The sequence below is a fragment of the Andrographis paniculata genome, unplaced genomic scaffold, assembly GCF_009805555.1.
Source record: "Andrographis paniculata isolate CXL003 unplaced genomic scaffold, ASM980555v1 Contig74END, whole genome shotgun sequence".
Classification (NCBI taxonomy): Eukaryota; Viridiplantae; Streptophyta; class Magnoliopsida; order Lamiales; family Acanthaceae; genus Andrographis; species Andrographis paniculata.
This window is the reverse complement of record NW_026137611.1, coordinates 5248077-5264969: the sequence shown is the minus strand read 5'-3', so window position 1 is coordinate 5264969 and position 16893 is coordinate 5248077.

The following is a 16893-nucleotide window of genomic DNA, read 5'->3' as shown; positions in this document are numbered from 1 at the left end:
TTGTACTTTTTACATAATATTTTAAGCTAATATAGTTAGCGTTATAGTTTCTTCACAGTTTTTCTTTTCTATTATATAGCACTTTATGAGATTATATTTTGTGCTCTAGAGTTCTAAGTATAGTGCTTTTCGTATATGTTACATAGTGCTTTGAGGGAATACAATTAGTGTTTTTTGTTTTCTTGACTGCCTTTTCTTTTTATTATACAACACTTTATGGGGTTATACTTTGTGATCTACAGTGCTAAGTACAACGCTTTTCGTATATGTTAGTACAACGCTTTTCGTATATGTTACATAAAGCTTTAAGGGAATACAATTAGTGCTTTTGTCTCTTGACTGCATTTTCTTTTTATTATATAGCACTTTATGGGATTATACTTTGTGCTCTATAGTTCTAATTAAAGTGTTTTTTGAATTTGTTAAATAGTTGTTTAAGTTAATATAGTTAGTGCTTTTCTTCACTATGTTTCCTTTTTATTATATAGCACTTTATAGAATTATATTTTGTGCTATAGAGTTATAATTACAGTGCTTTTCTTATATGTTATATAGTGCTTTAAGGGAATACTGTTAGTGCTTTTGTTTCTTGACTACCTTTTCTTTTTATTATATAGCAATTTATGGGATTATACTTTCTGCTTTATAGTACTAATTACAGTACTTTTCGTATTTGTCAAGTAGGGTTTTAAGGTAATAGAGTTAGTGATTTTGTTTCCTCACTATTTTTCTTTTTTGTTATATAGCACTTTATGAGATTATACTTTTGTGCTGGAGAGTTCTAATTACACTGCATTTCGTATATGTTACGTAGTGCATTAATGTAATACAGTTAGTGCTTTTGTTTCTTGACTTTATTTTCTTTTTATTATATACCACTTTAAGAGATTATACTTTGTGCACTATAGTTTTAATTACAGTGCTTTTCGTATATATTACATATTACTTCAAGGGAATAGAGTTAGCGCTTTTGTCTATTCACTTATTTTTCTTTTTATTAAATATCGTTTTTTGAGATTATTGTTTGTCCTCTAGAGTTAGAGTTACAGTGCTTTTCGCATATGTTACATAAAGCGTTAAGGGAATCTAGTTAGTTCTTTAATTTCTTGACTATCTTTTCTTTTTATTATATAGTACTTTATGAGATTATACTTTGTGCTCTATAATTCGAATTACAGTTCTTTTCGTATATGTACATAGTGCTTTAAGGGAATATAGTTAGTCCTATTGTTTCTGACTGGATTTTTCTTTTTATTATAGAGAACTCTATGAGATTATACTTTGTACTCTATACTTCTAATTACGGTGGTTTTAAAATTTGATACATAGTGGTTTAAAGTAATGTAGTGAGCCCTTTTGTTTCTTCATTGTTTTTCCTTTTTATGATATAACGCTTTATGAGTATATATTTAATGCTCTAGAGTTCTAATTACAGTGCTTTCCATATTTGTTGTATAGTGTTTTAAGGTAATATAGTTAGCGCTTTTGTTTCTTCACTTTTTTTCCTTTTTATTGTATAGGACTTTTTGAGATTATACTTTGTGCGTTATACTTCTAATTACAGTGTTTTTTATATATATATTACATAGTGCTTTGAGGGAATAAAGTTAATGCTTTTGTTTCTTCAATTCATTTCCTTTTTATTAAATAGCACTTTATGAGATTATACATTGTGCTATATAGTTCGAATTACAGTGCTTTTAAAATTTGTTACATAGTGTTTTTCAGAAATAAAATTAGCTCTTTTGTTTTTTCAATGTTTTTCCTTTTTATTGTATAGCACTTTATGAGATTATAGTTTGTACTCTAAACTTCTAAGTACAGTGCTTTTCGTATATGTTATATAGTGCTTGAAGGGAATACAATTAGTGTTTTGTTTTTACTGCATTTTCTTTTTATTATATAGAATTTTATGGGGGTATACTTATTGATCTAGAGTTCTAAGTACAGTGCTTTTCGTATATGTAACATAACGCTTTAAGGGAATGCAATTAGTGCTTTCATTTCTTGACTACCTCCTCTTTTTATTGTATAGCACTTTATAGGATAATACGTTATACTCTATAGTTCTAATTGAAGTGCTTTTCATATTTTTTAAATAGTGTTTTATGGTGATATAGTTAGCGCTTTAGTTTCGTCATTATTTTTCCTTTTTATTATATAGCACTTTATGAGATTATACTTTGTGCTGCAGAGTTATTATTACAGTGATTTTCATATATGTTACATAGTGCTTTAAGAGAATACTGTTAGTGTTTTTGTTTCTTGACTGCCTTTTCTTTTTACTATATAGCTCTTTATGGGAATATAGTTTCTACTCTATAGTTCTAATTAAAGAGCTTTCCGTATTTGTTACATAGTGTCTTAAGGTAATATAGTTACCGGTTTTTTTTCTTCACTGTTTTTTCTTTTTATTGTATAGCTCTCTATGAGATTATACTTTGTAATCTATACTTCTAATTACAGTGCTTTTCATATATATTACATAGTGCTTTTAAGGGAATAAAGTAGTGCTTTTGTTTCTTCACTATTTTTCTTTTTTATTAAATAACACTTTATGGGATTATAGTTTGTTCTCTAGAGTTATAGTTACAGTGCTTTTCGTATATGTTACATAGTGCTTTAAGCAAATACAGTTAATGCTTTTGTTTAATGACTGCCTTTTCTTTTTATTATATTGCACTTTATGAAATTATACTTTGTGCTCTATATCTCTAATTATAGTATTTTTCGTATATGTTACATAGTACGTTAAGGGAATACAGTTAGTGCTTTTGTTTAACTGCCTTTTCTTTTTATTATATAGCACTATGCAGGATTCTACTTTGTGTTCTATAGCTTTAGTTATAGATCTTTTCGTATTTGTAAATAGTATTTTAAGGTAATATAGGTAGTTATTTTTTTTTTCATTGTTTTCTTTTTATCATATAGCACTTTATTGGATTATACTTTGTGTTGTATAGTTCTAAATACAGTGCTTTTTATATTTGTTATATAGTTTTTTAAAGTAATATAGTTAGTGATTTTGTTTCTACATTGTTTTTCTTTTTTATTATATAGGACTTTGTGAGAATATACTATACGCTCTGAAGTTCAAATTACAGTGCTTTTCTTATATTTTATATTGTGATTTAAGGTAAGTAGTTAGCGCTTTTGTTTCTTCTTTGTTTTTCCTTTTTATTATATAACACTTTATGAGATTATACTTTTGTACTGTAGAGTTCTAATTACACTGCATTTCGTATATGTTACTTGGTGTGTTAATATAATACAGTTAGTGCTTTTGTTTCTTGACTTCCGTTCTTTTTATTATATAGCACTTTTAAGAGATTATACTTTATGCACTACAGTTCTAATTATAGTGCTTTTCGTATATATGACATAGTGCTTTAAGGGAATAGAGTTAGTGCTTTTGTTTATTCACTTCTTTTTCTTTTTATTAAATAGCGCTTCATGACATTATAGTTTGTCCACTACAGATAAAATTATTGTGCTTTTCGTATATGTTACATAAAACGTTAAGGAAATCTAATTAGTGCTTTAATTTCTTGACTGTTTTTTATTTTTACTCCCTCCGTCCAGTCAGAAAGTATACATATTTCTATTTTTCGACGTCCAATTACAAAGTAACCATTTCATTAAATACCCCATTTTTTCCACAAATACCCCTACTTTACATCACATCATTACTTTTATACCAAAAAAGTAAGGGCAAAAATATCATTTTACTATTTTTACCTACCCACTATAATTAAAATACTATTATTCCTTAATCTCCGCGCCAAAAGTAATTGTATGCTTTTAGCTTGGACGGAGGGAGTATTATATAGTACTTTATGGAATTATACTTTGTGCTCTATAATTCGAATTACAGTTGTTTTCGTATATGTTACATAGTGCTTTAAGGGAATACAGTTAGTGCTATAGTTTCTTGACTTCATTTTCTTTTTATTATAGAGCACTTTATTGGATTATACTTTATTGATCTATAATTATAATTACAGTGTTTTTCAAATTTGTTACATAATGTTTTAAAGTAATATAGTTAGTTCTTTTGTTTCTTCATTGTTTTTCCTTTTTATTATATAGGACTTTTTTAGATTATACATTGTGATCTATACTTCTAATTACAGTTTGAATATTTATCCAATTCTTTTTTATTCTTCTGTATAGTACAAATACACTACTTCAGCAAACTTCGCTTTGGCATAGCGGGCCCCCAGCGGGAGGCTCCTTTCGGCCTGATCTTAGGCCCTGACTCACCCTCCGTGGACGAACCTTGCGGCCTACCCCCAACCTAAAGTCGCTAAATGGGGAAGTAAAATCTAATAATAACGAATTCCTAATAATCACAATTCAATTATTTGTAAAAAGGCTCCGTTTAGTCCCATATCGGTGATAGAAACCTTCCACGCCCCACAACGGAAGTAGGTAAACTTGAAGGAGAAAGAGACATTACTTTGGGCTTTGTTGATTTACTGCGTGATGAATTTTTTGAAAAAGACCGTCAGCCCCCATACATGGTCTTACGACTTTGCGGAGACCTGTGTTTTTGGTAAACGGTCTTCAATTCTTTTCCTTTTTATTAAGTAACACTTTATGGGATTATACTTTGTGCTCTAAAGTTATAATTACATTGCTTTTCGTATATGTTATAGAATGCTTTAAGGGAATACAGTTAGTGTTTTTGTTTCTTGACTGCCTTTTCTTTTTATTATACAACACTATATATGATTATACTTTGTGCTCTATAGTTCTAATTACAATATTTTTCGTATTTGTTAAATAGTGTTTTAATGTATTATAGTTAGCTCTTTTGTTTCTTCACTATTTTTACTTTTTATTATATAGCAATTTTTGAGATTCTAATGTGTGCTCTAGAGTTATAATAACATTGCTTTTGGTATATGTTATACATAGTGCTTTAAGGGATACAGTTAGTGCTTTTGTTTCTTGACTGCATTTTCTTTTTATTAAATAGCACTTTATGGGATTATACTTTGTGCTCTATAGTTCAAATTACAGTGTTTTTCATAGATGTTACATAGTGCTTTAAAAGAATACAGTTTGTGCTTTTGTTTCTTGACGGCCTTTTCTTTTTATTATACAACATTTTATGGGATTATACTTTCTGCCCTATAATTCTAATTACAGTGCTTTTCAAATTTGTTATATAGTGTTTTAAAGTAATATATTTAGCATTTTTGTTTCTTCATTTTTTTCCTTTTTATTATATCGCACTTTATGAGTATATACATTATGCTCTAGAGTTCTAATTACAGTGCTTTTCGTATATGTTACATAGTGCTTTGAGGTAATATAATTAGCGCTTTAGTTTCTTTAATGTTTTTCCTTTTTATTATATATCACTTTATGATATTATAGTTTTGTGCTGTAGAGTTCTAATTACTGTGCTTTTCGTATATCTTATATAGTGCTTTAAGGGATTATACTTTGTGCTCTATAGTTCTAATTACAATACTTTTTGTATATATTACATAGTGCTCTAAGGTAATACAGTTAGTGCTTTTGTTTCATGACTGCATTTTCTTTTTATTATATAGCAATTTATGGGATTATACTTTGTGCTATATAGTTTTAATTACAGTTCTTTTCGTATTTGTTAAATAGTATTTTAAGGTAAAATAGTTAGCAATTTTGTTTCTTCTTTGTTTCTCCTTTTTACTATATAACATTGTATAAGAATATACTTTATGCTCTAAAGTTCTAATTACAGTGCTTTTCGTATATGTTACATTGTGCTTTAAGGTAATATAGTTAGCGTTTTTGTTTCTTCACTATTTTTCCTTATTATTATATAGCACTTTTTGAGATTATACTTTTGTGTTGTAGAGTTCTAATTATATTGCATTTCATATATGTTACGTAGTGCTTTAATGGAATACAGTTAGTGTTTTTGTTTATTGACTTCATTTTTTTTTTATTATATAGCACTTTAAGAGATTATACTTTGTGCTCTATAGTTCTAGTTACAATGTTTTTCATATATATTACATAATGCTTTAAGGGAATAGAGTTAGTGTTTTTTTTATTGACTTCCTTTTATTTTTATTATATACTACTTTAAGAGATTATACTTTGTGCTCTATAATTCGAATTACAGTTGTTTTCGTATATGTTACATAGTGCTTTGAGGGAATACATTTAGTGCTATTGTTTCTGATTGCCATTTCTTTTCATTATTGAGTACTTAATGGGATTATATTTTGTGCTCTATACTTCTAATTACAGTGCTTTTAAAATTTGTTACATAGTGTTTTAAAGTAATATAGTTAGCCCTTTTGCTTCTTCATTGTTTTTCCTTTTTATGATATAGCACTTTATGAGTATATATTTCATGCTCTAGAGTTCTAATTACTGTACTTTCAATATTTTTTACATAGTATTTTAAGGTATTATAGTTACCGCTTTTGTTTCTTCGCTGTTTTTCCTTTTTATTATATAGGACTTTTTGAAATTATACTTTGTGCTCTATACTTCTAATTACAGTGCATTTTGTATATGTTACATAGTGCTCTTTGTGAATAAAGTTAGTGCTTTTGTTTAATCAATTCTTTTCCTTTTTATTAAATAGCACTTTATGAGATTATACTTTGTGCTCTAGAGTTATAATTACAGTGCTTTTCGTATATGTTATAGAGTGCTTTAAGGGAATAGAGTTAATGCTTTTGTTTCTTGACTGTCTTTTCTTTCTATTATACAACACTTTTTGGGATTATACTTTGTGCCCTATAGTTCTAATTACAGTGCTTTTCTAATTTGTTAAATAGTGTTTTAATGTAATATATTTAGCCTTTTGTTTCTTCATTGTTTTTCCTTTTAATTATATTGCACTTTATGAGTATATACATTATGCTCTAGAGTTCTAATTACAGTGTTTTCCGTATATGTTACATAGTCCTTCAAGGTAATCTAGTTTGCGTTTTTGTTTATTCACTATTTTCTTTTTTATTATGTAGCACTTTATCAGATTATACTTTTGTGCAGTAGAGTTCTTATTACAGTGCTTTTTATATATGTTACATAGTGCTTTGAGTGAATACAATTAGTGCTTTTGTTTCTTGACTGCCTTTCTTTTTATCATATAGCACATTATGAGATTATACTTTGTGCTTTATAGTTCTAATTACAGTGCTTTTCGTATATGTTACATAGTGCTTTAAGGGAATACAGTTAGTATTTTTGTTTTTTGACTGTCTTTTATTTTTATTATATAGCACTTTATGGAATTATACTTTGTTTTCTATAGTTCTAATTGCAATGCTTTTTCAAATTTTATATATAGTGTTTTAAAGTAATATAGTTAGATCTTTTATTTTTTCATTGTTTTCCTTTTTATTATATATCACTTTATGAGATTATACTTTTGTGCTCTAGAGTTCTAATTACAATGTTTTTAGTATATGATACATAGAGCTTTAAAGGAATGCAGTTAGCGCTCTTGTTTCTTGACTGCCATTCATTTTTATTATATAGCACTTTATGGGATTATACTTTGTGCTCTATAGTTGTAATTTTTGTGCTTTTTGTATATGTTATATAGTGCTTTAAGGGAATACAATTAGTGCCTTTTTTTCTTGACCACTTTTTTTTTTATTATTATATAGCACTTTTTGAGATTATACCTTGTGCTCTATAGTTCTAATTACAATGGTTTCTCATATATGTTACATAGTGTTTTAATGTAATATAGTTAGCGCTTTTGTTTCTTCATTGTTTTTTCTTTTTATTATATAGAACTTTATGAGTATATACTTTATGCTCTAAAGTTCTAATTACTGTGTTTTTCGTATATGTTACATTATTGTTTAAGGTAATATAGTAAGCGCTTTTGTTTCTTCACTGTTTTTCCTTTTTATTATATAGCACTTTATGAGATTATACTTTATTGCTGTAGAGTTCTAATTAAAGTGTTTTTCGTATATGTTACATAATGCTTTAAGGGAATACAGGTAGCACCTTTTTTTCCTCACTGTTTTTCCTTTTTATTATATAGCACTTTTTGAGATTATTCTTTGTGCTTTAAAGTTATAATTATAGTGCTTTTCTTATATGTTACATAATACTTTTAGGGAATACAATTAGTGCTTTTGTTTCTTGACTGCCTTTTTTTTTTTATCATATAGCAGTTTTTGGGATTAAACTTTGTGCTCTATAGTTCTTATTACAGTTCTTTTCAAATTTGTTACATACTGTTTTAAAGTAATAAAGTTAGCGCTTTTGTTTCTTCATATTTTTTCCTTTTTATTATATAGCACTTTAGGGGATTATATGATGTGCTCTATAGTTCTAATTACAGTGTTTTTCAAATCTGTTACGTAGTGTTTTATAGTAATATAGTTATCGTTTTTCTTTCTTCATTGTTTTTTCTTTTCATTACATAGCACTTTATGAGTATATACATTATGCTCTAGAGTTCTAATTACAGTTCTTTTCTTATATGTTACATAGTGCTTTATGATAATATAGTTAGCGCTTCTGTTTCTTCACTTTTTTTCCTTTTTTATTATATAGCACTTTATGAGATTATACTTTTGTGCTGTAGAGTTCTTATTACAGTGCTTTTCATATATCCTACATAGTGTTTTAAGGGAATATTGTTAGCGTTATTTTTTCGTCATTGTTTTTGCTTTTTATTATATAGCACTTTATGAGACTATACTTTATGCTCCAAAGTTATATTTACCGTGGTTTTCTTATATGTTACATAGTACTTTTAGGGAATACAATTAGCGTTTTTGTTTCTTGACTGCCTTTTCTTTTTATCATATGAAAGTTTGTGGGATTAAAATTTGTGCTCTATAGTTCTAATTACAGTTCTTTTCAAATTTGTTACATAAGGTTTTAAAGTAATAAAGTAAGCGCTTTTGTTTCTTCATTTTTTTTTCCTTTTTATTGAATAGCACTTTATAAGTATATACATTATGCTTTAGAATTCTAATTACAGTTCTTTCCGTATATCCTACGTAACGCTTTAAGAGAATACTGTTTGTGCTTTTGTTTCTTGACTGCCTTTTCTTTTTATTATATAGCAGTTTATGCGATTATACTTTGTACTCTATAGTTCTAATTACAGTACTTTCTAAAATTCGTTGCATTGTGTTTTAAAGTAATATAGTTAGCGTTTTTGTGTCATCGTTGTTGTTCCTTTTTATTATGTAGCACTTTATGAGTATATACTTTATGCTCTAGAGTTCTAATTACTGTGCTTTTCGAATATGTTACATTGTGCTTTAAGGTAATAATGTTAGCGCTTTTGTTTCTTTACCGTTTTTCCTTTTTATTATATAGAACTTTATGAGATTATACTTTTGTGCTGTAGAGTTCTAATTACAGTGTTTTTCATATATCTTACGTAGTGCTTTAAGGGAATATAGTTAGCCCTTTTTTTTCCTCACTGTTTTTTTTATTATATAGCACTCTATGAGATTATACTTTGTGCTCTAGAGTTATAATTAACATTTTTTTTTCGTCTATGTTACATAGTGCTTTGAAGGAATACAATTAGTGCTTTTGTTTCTTGACTGTCTTTACTTTTTATTATATAGCATTCTATGGGATTATACTTTGTGCTCTATAGTTCTAATTACAGTGTTTCTCGTATCTGTTACATAGTGCTTTAAGGGAATACAATTAGTGCTTTTGTTTATTGACTGACTTTCTTTTTATATTATAGTGCTTTATGGGATTATACTTTGTGGTATATAGATCTAATTGCATTATTTTTCAAATTTATTACATAGTGTTGTAAAGTAATATTATTGCCCCTTTTGTTTCTCCATAGTTTTTCTTTTTTATTATATAGCACTTTATTTGTATATACATTATGCTCTAGAGTTCCAATTACAGTTCATTTCGTATATATTACATAGTGCTTTAAGGTAATATAGTTAGCGCTTTAGTTTCTTCACATTTTTTCCTTTTTATTATGAGATTATACTTTTGTGCTGTGGAATTCTAATTGCAATGTTTTTCGTAAATCTTGGATAGTGCTTTAAGGGAATACAGTTAGCATTTTTGTTTCCTCACTGTTTTTCCTTTTAATTATATAGCACTTTTTGAGATTATACTTTATGCCCTAGAGTTATAATTACAATGTTTTTTGTATATGCTATATACTGCTTTAAGGGAATACAGTTAGTGCTTTAATTCAAGAACAAAATAAATATTAAGCTTTCATAAATTAATATCCCTACTTCCTAGATGTGAATAACAATTTTATAATTCAAGATCCAATCCAACTCCCGTATTTGATTGCAGGATGAAATATATATAGATAGATAGATTGAATCCGGTCGCAAAACTTAAATTCCTAAACTAAAACTAATGTAGCAATCTTCTAACATAACTTTGTAATCTAGGGCAAGAAGAAAAAAAAAATACTATGTACAAGGATGAAGGGAAGTACTGTGTGCGTCCAGACGAGAGATTCTCTGAATTTAAATTTTTTTATTTTTTATTTTTTTATTTTCTTCTCTTTTTTTTCCGTTAAGTTGATCCGCTTCTTTTTCCCTTTGCACAACGTCTCTCTGAAGAATCGCGTCTTTAATTTTCCAACTTCTTCACCAAGACTATGCGCAGAGACTATCCACACCAAATCCCAAAATTTATTATTATTATTATTATTATTATGTCCTGCCTGCTGCACATTGCTTATCTTCTTTAACTTTTACACTCCCATCACATTATCTCCGTCTTTGTTATTTTTTCCAACCTGAAACACAAGCCCAAAACCTCATAAATTTTCTATACATAAATCGAGACGTAGCAAATGTTTTAATATAAAAGACATCTGTGGTCAAATATATGCATAACTAACTAAATATTCTACAAACTATGATATTAAACTTAAATTAAAAAAAATGAAGCTAAAAATATAATATATTTACATACATAAAAGAAATTAGGTCTAAATAAACATACCTTTCAATGTAGATGACAACTAAAAGATAGCGTCTAGATGCTATCAATAGCACTCTATGGGATTATACTTTGTACTCTATAGTTCTAATTACAGTATATTTCGTATGTGTGACATAATGCTTTAAGAGAATACAATTAGTGCTTTTGTTTATTGACTGACTTTTCTTTCTATTTTATAGTGCTTTATGGGATTATACTTTGCGCTATATAGATCTAATTGCAGTGTTTTTTAAATTTATTACATACTGTTTTAAAGTAATATAATTGCCCCTTTTGTTTCTCCATAGTTTTTCCTTTTTATTATATAACACTTTATTTCTATATACATTATGCTCCAGAGTTCCAATTACAGTTCGTTTCGTATATGTTACATAGTGCTTTAAGGTAATATAGTTAGCGCTTTAGTTTCTTCACACTTTTTCCTTTTTATTATGAGATTATACTTTTGTGCTGTGGAATTCTAATTGCAGTGCTTTTCGTATATCTTACATAATGCTTTAAGGGAATACAGTTAGCATTCTAATTACAATGCTTTTTGTATATGCTACATACTGCTTTAAGGGAAAAAAGTTAGTGCTTTTGTTTCTTGACATCCTTTTTTTTTTATATAGCATACTATGGGATTATACTTTGTGCTCTATATTTCTAATTACATTACTTTCTGTATATGTTACATAGTGTTTTAAGGGAATACAGTTACTGCTTTTGTTTCTTGACTGTCTTTTCTAATAATCATATAGCACTTTGTGGGATTATACTTTGTGCTCTATAGTTCTAATTATAGTGCTTTTCAAATTTGTTACATAATGTTTTAAAGTAATACAGTTAGCGCTTTTGTTTCTTCATTGTTTATCCTTTTTATTATATAGCACTCTTTGAGTATATACTCTATGCTCTAGAGTTCTAACTACTGTGCTTTTCATATATGTTACATAGTGTTTTAAGGTAATATATTTAACGCTTTTGCTTCTTAATTGTTTTTCTTTTTTATTATATAGCATTTTATAAGTTTATACTTTTGTGCTGTGGAGTTCTAATTACAGTGCTTTTCATATATCGTACATAGTGCTTTAAAGGAATAAAGTTAGTGCTTTTGTTTCCTCACTTTTTTTGCTCTTTAGTATATAGCTCTTTATCAGATTATACTTTGTTCTCTGGAGTTATAATTACAGTGCTTTTTGTATATGTTAAATGGTGCTTTAAGGGAATACATTAGTGCTTTTGTTTCTTGACTGCCTTTTCTTTTTATCATATAACACTTCATTGGATTATACTTTGTGCTCTATTGTTCTAAATAAAGTGCTTTTCGTATTTGTGAAATTGTGTTTTAAGGTAATATAGTTAGCGCTTTTGTTTCTTTACTGTTTCTTATTTTTATTATATAGCACTTTATGGGATTATGCTTTGTGCTCTATAGTTCGAATTACAATGCTTTTCAATTTTTTAGCATAATGTTTTAAAGTAATACAGTTAGCGCTTTTGTTTCTTCATTGTTTTTCCTTTTTATTATATAGAACTTTATGAGATTATACTTTTTTGCTATAGAGTTCTAATTATAGTGCTTTTTGTATATCTTACATAGTGCTTTAAGGGAATATATTTAGCACTTTTGTTTCCTCACCGTTTTTCATTTTTATTTTATAACACTTAATGATATTATACTTTGTGCTCTAGCGTTATAATTACAGTGCTTTTAGTATAAGTTACATAGCGCTTTAAGGGAATATAGTTAGCACTTTTGTTTCCTCACTATTTTTCCATTTTATTATATAGCACTTTATGACATTATACTTTTATGCTGTAGATTTCTAATCATAGTGCTTTTCATATATCTTTAATAGTGCTTTAAGGGAATACAATTAGCGTTTTTGTTACGTCATTGTTTTTCAATTTTATTACATAGCACTTTATAAGATTATACTTTTGTGCTGTGGAGTTATAATTAAAGTGCTTTTCATATATCTTACATAGTGCTCTAAGGGAATAAAATTAGTGTTTTTGTTTCCTCACTGTTTTTGCTTTTTATTATATAGCTCTTTACGAGATTATACTTTGTACTCTGGAGTTATAATTACAGTGCTTTTTGTATATGTTAAATAGTACTTTAAGGGAATACAATTAGTGCTTTTGTTTCTTGAGTGCTTTTTCTTTTAATCATATAACACTTTATGGGATTATACATTTCGCTCTATGGTTCTAATTACAGTGCTTTTCGTATTTCTAAAATTTTATTTTAAGGTAATATTTTTGGCGCTTTTATATCTTCACTGTTTCTCCTTTTTATTATATAGCACTTTATGGGATTATGCTTTGTGCTCTATAGTTCTAATTACAATGCTTTTAAATTTTTTTACGTAATAATTTAAAGTAATACAGTTAGCGCTTTTGTTTCTTCATTTTTTTTCTTTTTATTATATAGAACTTTATGAGATTATACTTTTGTGCTATAGAGTTCTAATTATAGTGCTTTTTGTATATCTTACAAACTGCTTTTAAGGGAATATAGTTAGCACTTTTGTTTCCTCACTGTTTTTCCCTTTTATTATGTAGCACTTAATGATATTACAGTTTGTGCTCTCGTGTTATAATTACAGTGCTTTTCGTATATGTTACATAGCGTTTTAAGGGAATACAGTTAGTGCTTTTGTTTCGTCATTGTTTTTCCGTTTTATTATATATCACTTTATGAGATTATACTTTTGTGCTGTAGATTTCTAATTATAGTGCTTTTCATATTTCTTGAATAGTACTTTAAGGGAATACAATTAGCGCTTTTGTTTCGTCACTGTTTTTTAATTTTATTATATAGCACTCTATGAGATTATACTTTAGGCTCCAAAGTTATAATTACAGTGCTTTTCGTAAATCTTACATAGTTCTGTAAAGGAATACATTTAGTGCTTTTGTTTCTTGACTACCTTTTCTTTTTATCATATAACACTTTTGTGCTCTATAGTTCTAATTAAAGTGCTGTTCGTATATGTTACATTGTGCTTTAAGGAAATACAGTTACTGCTTTTCTTTCTTGACTGCCTTTTTTTTTTTTTTATAATATTGCACTTTATGGGATTATACTTTGTGCTCTATAGTTCTCATTACCGTGCTTTTAAAATTTGTTGTATAGTGTTTTAAAATAATACAGTTAGCACTTTTATTTTTCATTGTTTTTCCTTTTTATTTCATAGCACTTTATGAGTATATACTTTATGCTCTAGTGTTCTAATTACTTTGCTTTTCATATATGTTACATAGTGATTTAAGGTAATATAGTTTGCGCTTTTGTTTCATAGTGCTTTTCCTATATCTTGTATAGTGCTTTAAGGGAATACAGGTAGCGCTTTTATTTCCTCACTGTTTTTCATTTTTATTATACAGCACTTTATGAGATTATACTTTGTGCTCTAGAGTTATAATAACAGTGCTTTTCGTATATGTATTATAGTGCTTTAAGGGAGCAGAGTTAGTGCTTTTGTTTCCTCATTGTTTTTCCATTATATTATATAGCTCTTTATGATATTATAGTTTATGCTCTAAAGTTATAGTTATAGTGTTTCGTATATGTTACATAGTGCTTTAAGCGAATACAGTTAGTGCATTTTTTTCTTGACTGCCTTTTCTTTTTATCATATAGAACTTTATGAGATTATACTTTGTGTTATATAGTTCTAATTATAGTGTTTTTCAATTTTGTTACATAATTTTTTAAAGTATTACAGTTTGCGCTTTTGTTTTTTCATTGTTTTTTCTTTGTATTATATAGCACTTTGTGAGTATATACTTTATGCTCTAGAGTTCTAATTACTGTGCTCTTCGTATATGTTACATAATGCTTTAAGGTAATATAGTTAACGTTTTTATTTCTTCACTGTTTTTCCTTTTTCTTATATAGCACTTTATGAGATTACACTTTTGTGTTGTAGAATTCTTATTACAGTGCTTTTCGTATATCTTGCATAGTGCTTTAAGGGAATACAGTTAACGCTTTTGTTTCCTCATTGTTTTTCCGTTTTATTATATAGCACTTTATGAGATTATACTTTATGCTCTACAGTTATAATTATACCACTTTTCGTATATGTTACATAGATTTTTAAGGGAATACAGTTAGTGCTTTTTGTTTCTTGATGGCCTTTCCTTTTTTATCATATAGCAGTTTTTGGGATTATACTTTGTGTTCTATAGTTCTAATTATGGTGGTTTTCGTATATGTGACATAGTGCTATAAGGGAATACAATAAGTGTTTTGTTTCTTGACTGTCTTTTCTTTTAACATATAGCACTTTATAGGATATACTTTGTGCTCTATAGTTCTAAGTACAGTGCTTTTCGTATATGTTACATAGTGCTTTAAGGAGATACAGTTAGTGATTTTTTTTTCTTGACTGCCTTTTCTTTTTATCAAATAGCACTTTATGGGATTATACATTGTGCTCTATAGTTCTAATTGCAGTGCTTTTCAAATTTGTTAGATAATGTTTTAAAGTAATACAGTTAGCGCTTTTGTTTCTTCATTGTTTTTCATTTTTTTTATATTGCACTTTATGAGTATATACTTTATGCTCTATTGTTCTAGTTACCGTGCTTTTTCTATATGTTACATAGTGCTTTATAGTAATATAGTTAGCGCTTTTGTTTCCTCATTGTATTTCCTTTTTATTATATAGCAGTTTATGGGATTATACTTTGTGCTGTAGAGTTCTAATTACAGTTCTTTTCAAATATCTTAAATAGTGCTTTAAGGGAATACAGTTAGGGCTTTTGTTTCCTCACCGTTTTTCCTTTTGATTATATAGATGTTTATGAGTTTATAGTTTGTGCTCTAGACTTATAATTATAGTGCTTTTTGTATCTGTTACATAGCGTTTTAAGGGAATACAATTAGTGTTTTTTTTCTCGACCTCCTTTTCTTTTTATCATATAACACTTTATGGGATTATACTTTGTGCTCTATAGTTCTAATTACAGTGCTTTTCATATTTGCTAAATTGTGTTTTAACGTAATATAGTTAGCGATTTTGTTTCTTCACTTTTTTTCCTTTTTATTATATAGCACTCTGTGGGATTATACTTTGTACTCTATAGTTCTAATTACAGTGCTTTTCAAGTTTGTTACATAGTGTTTTAAAGTAATATAGTTAACCTTTTTGCTTCTTCATTGTTTATCCTTTTTATTATATCGCACTTTATGAGTAATACTTTATGCTATATTGTTCTAATTAATGTGTTTTTCGTATATGTTACATAGTATTTTAGGTTGATATAGTTAGTGCTTTTGCTTCTTCACTGTTTTTCCCTTTTTGTTATATAGCACATTATTATATTATACTTTAGTGCTGTAGTGTTCTAATGACAGTGCCTTTCATATATCTTAAATAAAGCTTTTGAAGGAATATAGTTAGTGCTTTTGTTTCCTCATCGTTTTTCCTTTTTATTATATTAAACGTTAAGAGATTACTTTGTGCTCTAGAGTTATACTTATAGTGCTCTTCGTATATGTTACATAGTGCTTTTAGGGAATACAGTTAGTGCTTTTGTTTTCTTGACTGTCTTTCCTTTTTATCATATAACACTTTGTGAGATTATACTGTGTTCTATAGTTCTAATTACAGTGCTTTTCGTATTTGTTAAATTGTTTTTTAAGGTATTATAGTTAGCGCTTTTGTTAACTCAATGTTATTCCTTTTCATTATGTACCACTTTATGGAATATACTTTGTGCTCTATAATTCTAATTACAGTGCTTTTCAATTTTGTTAGATAATGTTTTAAATTAATAGAGTTAGCGCTTTTTTTTTCATTAAAGTAATAGAGTTAGCACTTTATGAATTTATACTTTATGCTTTAGTGTTGTAATTACTGTGCTTTTCGTATATGTCTTATAGTGCTTTAAGGTAATATAGATAACGCTTTTGTTTCTTCATTGATTTTTCTTTTTATTATATAGCAGTTT